This window comes from Tribolium madens, unplaced genomic scaffold (assembly GCF_015345945.1).
Source record: "Tribolium madens isolate multiple individuals breed KSU strain unplaced genomic scaffold, Tmad_KSU_1.1 Scaffold_97;HRSCAF=244;Tcas5.2_LG3a, whole genome shotgun sequence".
Classification (NCBI taxonomy): Eukaryota; Metazoa; Arthropoda; class Insecta; order Coleoptera; family Tenebrionidae; genus Tribolium; species Tribolium madens.
Genome location: NW_025401069.1, coordinates 13,025,110 through 13,029,605, shown reverse-complemented (window position 1 = coordinate 13,029,605; position 4,496 = coordinate 13,025,110). Strand labels below are relative to the sequence as shown.

The following is a 4,496-nucleotide window of genomic DNA, read 5'->3' as shown; positions in this document are numbered from 1 at the left end:
TTGTTCTTTTAACAAATCACCGACAGATGCTAAACGCGACTTTTCAACTCTTTCTAACACAAAAATGTGAAAACATATTCCAATTATCTGAACTTTAAAAACTCCATAAACTTAATTTGTTTAGTTTATTTTTTAAATGTACTCCACTAAGCGAAAAAATAAATGAAAAAAGCCTTAGATAGATTTTTTTTTACAATTAGTGTAATTATTATGGCGTTTTCAAAACCAAATGGTGCAGTTGGTAGGAGTTGAGACGCTATCTTAGCTCCAGTTTGTTGAAGTAGAGAAAGTTTATTTCTTGACAAAAAGACAAAAAGCGTAAATATTAAGATTTTTTGTTATTATTAATTGCGTTAGCGCGCCGTATCGGTTTAGACAAAAAGCGCTAAAACTTGCATAAATCACGTCACTTTATCGTAATCCGCCAGTTCCATTATTTAAATGGGCGAGTGCATCTGATGTGTAAATAATAGAAAAGTGTAATTATCCTTCAGTAGGCGATCTGCAACCCTTGTTGTTTCCAAACCATACAAACCCAGGGGGTGGAAAAGCCAACTCGGATGTATTCACAAGCCTATGACTCGCGTAATCTGAGATCATGGCCTCTGTACCCCCCCGGTATATTAATCATTCACTAAGCACACACTCTGTATTATTTATACGTTGATTTGTGATCACACACACGTGGTGTGAAGTCAAATATTTTCAGAAGATTATCTTTACGGCCTGGGAACGTACATGCCTCGATTAAATCATGAGCGATTTTGGAAAAAAAATCCTTCATCCATATTTATCACACGCGGAAGGCCTAATTACACTGCTCTGTTATTCACAATCTTTCGGGAAAAGATTGTGTTTTATACAATAGTCGACTTTACACGACACTTCCAAATATATTTTTGATTGAAATACAGCCACTAGAATTGATCTTGTAAGTGAGTTCAGCATTTTGTGGGGGCGTTGGGGGAGATTTCAGCGCTTCTGCTGCGTCTGAAAGGTGTCGCTGTTGCAGGATTTTTCCGAGACAGTGAACTGGATACTGCGGACGCGGATATAACAATGGCAACAGCTCGGGACGCATGAAAAAGGGAGCTTAGATAGATATCTCGCAATATGATTCCACATCTTTGCTATAATCCACGCCAGATTCGCATCACAAAAATCAGTCTTTGAACATTTTATTTGTGTTTGTGGTTAATAGAGCATGAAGAACGATAAAATTGCATGCTATAAACAACAGTCTTTCATCTCGGGCAGCCGTGATCGTCTAGTGGTTAGGACCCTACGTTGTGGCCGTAGTAACCCAGGTTCGAATCCTGGTCACGGCACGAGATTTTTTTTTTTTGGGTTAATATTTCGGTACTAGAAACAATGCAAACAAACATGGAGGCGAGGATAAGGGTTGGAGCTGGTGGTGATGGCAGGGATAACAAAAAGCAGACATCCATGGACATGCTAATTACATGCTCTCTACAACATCGGCATTAATTCAACTAGCTAACTACGGCAGTCGGCCTCTCCCCGAGTGTATTAGAGCTAATGTACCCCACACTCTTGGCTTAGTCGACAAACAACTTGGTTTTGTTGTAATTGTACCCGCCGAACATTGTGTTCTGCTTAATATTGTAAGACATAAATTAATATAACTATTTAACAGCACAGGCAAAAGGGATTTACTTTACATCGTGTAGAAATTTCTCAAAGTAATCCCACAATTCATCCTAACGTTTCGGGGAAACAAAACGGATTTTAGACGACGGAAAACGTTAATATTTTAAACCAACAACGGAATTTTGTTGTTTGTTGATTATTTTGCAAAAGCGCAAATTAGATGAAAGTAATCGTTCACAAGTAGCCGTGATCGTCTAGTGGTTAGGACCCTACGTTGTGGCCGTAGTAACCCAGGTTCGAATCCTGGTCACGGCAATTTTTTTATAATAAACCGAATTCAGTGGCTCTTATAAATAAAAAGATGTGATTTATACATATACGTATTATTGCTTCGGCGACAACACTGTTATTAGTACTAAAATCTCAATTCCAAGATAATTCCTTTCAAAGGTTTTTTTGCATAATAAAATTCCTAGATATATTCAAAAATATTTTTATGTCAGTGTTCCAGCATAAACTTTGAGTAATTTTATACTTAATGCATTAAAAATTTTGAAAATCAGTTTTTGTCGCCCATGTGAGAAATATCTAACATGAAAAAAGAGTAAAAAAGGAGTAAAAAGAAGTTTCAAAGTTTTAGTCAACGCAAACACTGACTATCAGAGTAGAAATATTTATGAATATTTATTACAATATTAGATTAATTAAATTAAAAAATATTTCCATAATTTGCAGATAATTCTTCCTGAAACAAAAGAGACATTCTGTACAATTCACACCAAAAAACATAATATGTACCAGTTCTGAGTTACATTTTGTTTAAAATATGATTTCCTTATATTTTTTCACTTAATCGCAAAGTAAATCATTACAATAACAATAAAAATACAACGAAATGACTAAAAAGTGATGAGTAATTATTTTTCTGTACTTAATTTTTAATAATTTAATTTAAAATTAGGTATGTTAGGTTTCTAACTTTTTTTAATGTTTTATAGTTACTTTATTTTGTCAAAATTTTGGTTTAAAAGAGAAAAATGTAGTTTGACATATAAAGAAAAGGAAATAATTAAGTTAAATCGTAGAAGAACCATTTTTTTGAATTTAAAATTATGTTATATTGTATATTTGGAATATGGAATTTAAAAAAGAAGCTTTAATTAGCAGAAAACACAGAGTTTTTTTATTTATTAAAAAGCAAACTTGTTAACTTGTAGAGAATTTTGGATAAAATAACTTTCATATTTCCAAATTAATTCTAGTAGTTCGAAGAAATTCAACGTAATTTTCAAAAAAAATTATTTCCGATAATTCTAAAAAAAGAAATTCAGTAATTAATAAAAATCCAATCATTCAAATCCGATAATCAAATAATTTCAATAATTTCAAATAATCACAAGGTAATTTTATTAACTTTTAACAATTCCAAGCAATTTTGATTAAATTCCAAAAATCTGTACAACCAATTCCAGAGTTAATGGTCTCTCGATTTTGCTAAATATCTCGAATTTATTAAGTTTCTTGTTAAAAAAAAACGATTCAAGTAAATTTTTAAATTTAGCGACTTTCTTGGCAAAATAACAAATTTCAGACCAATTTCTGCAATATACCGTCTTATTGTGGTAGAATTTTGTAAATTTTTCTGTTAAAAAACGCTCTAAATAAACAATGAAAAGCTATTTCAAATCATAATTCAACAATTATCTGCCTTGGCTTGGCAAAATTTCTCTACTTATCTGTGAGAAACGGTCTGAAAAGAACTATAAAACGTGTAAATTGGTTTTTTTCAACAAAATTGAAGATAATTTGAGATAATTTACCCAATTTATTGAGGAAAAAAAATAAGTAGAAAGATACAAAAAATAAGAAATCAATAGGATAAGGTACATTAAAAAACATTGAAACTACTCAATTTATCAATTTCTGAAATTATTTTTCAAATAAGGTTTAATTAGGATAAAGACAAAGGTTCCATTCGAAGTCGAAGTTTGAGTTTAAAATAAAAATTATAAATTTATCTTAAAGTGAAAATTATGTCAAAGCATTGGAGAACCATTTATTTTCCTTGAGGTTAAAATTATGTTTTATTAGAATAAATTTAGAACTTTTGAGTATAAAACTGAACTGAAAATTAAAATTACAATTCAATCGTAAATGTAAGAATTTGGAGTTTATTTATAGCCAGAAATTAATCTGGAGGGCCACAATATAATTATAAATATAGTTGTGGTTCTTTCTGAGTTTTCCACTTATTTCTTTTTTTTTATTAATAATATTTTGTATCCTAGTTTTTGGAATTATGTAATTTCTGATGGGTTTATGAGATGAGATTCGTTGATGGCACCCTAAGAAGACATCTCAACGTGATGATCGAGTGCAAGCTCGTTTATTGATTTGACCCCTCGAACAAACGGATCAACGTGTGATCTACATAATAATGACAAGCCGTAGTCCCTGGGGGACACGAGTCCGGGATTAACTCCGGAGCCCGGACTTATTAATTGAATGCCACGCACGTCCGTTCATCATTGGCTGCCACTTCATTCGCCAGTAATACCGGATGTGTGTATGGGATATTACTTTATGAGATAACTGGGATCGCTATCTTTTATTATATCAGCCATGCTTCAGCCAAACCACTTAATTGAAATTGGAAATTATGACCTAGTGTTGATTAACACGTCGAGTGGTTGTGCTTTTGCTTCGTGTACACCACTCACGAATTACCCATCACCAGGATCAGGGAATAAAAACTTTACGTGCCGGTTTATCTAATGGACGTTTTATGAACTACACCGACGCTGAATGGATTATCATAAAATAACGCCACGATATTGAACTCTTCTCACAAAATTCCAAATAATTAACAGATTTTCTACATTCTA

The 4,496-nt window shown here is 32.4% G+C and overlaps 2 non-coding genes across 2 annotated transcripts; both read left to right on the top strand.

The window, feature by feature from the left end:
* Positions 1–1,256: 1,256 nt before the first annotated feature.
* On the top strand, positions 1,257–1,328 carry Trnah-gug. The gene has a single exon. It is a non-coding gene; the product is annotated as a tRNA-His (tRNA).
* A 526-nt stretch (positions 1,329–1,854) lies between these two features.
* On the top strand, positions 1,855–1,926 carry Trnah-gug. The gene has a single exon. It is a non-coding gene; the product is annotated as a tRNA-His (tRNA).
* The last annotated feature ends 2,570 nt before the right edge of the window (positions 1,927–4,496 follow it).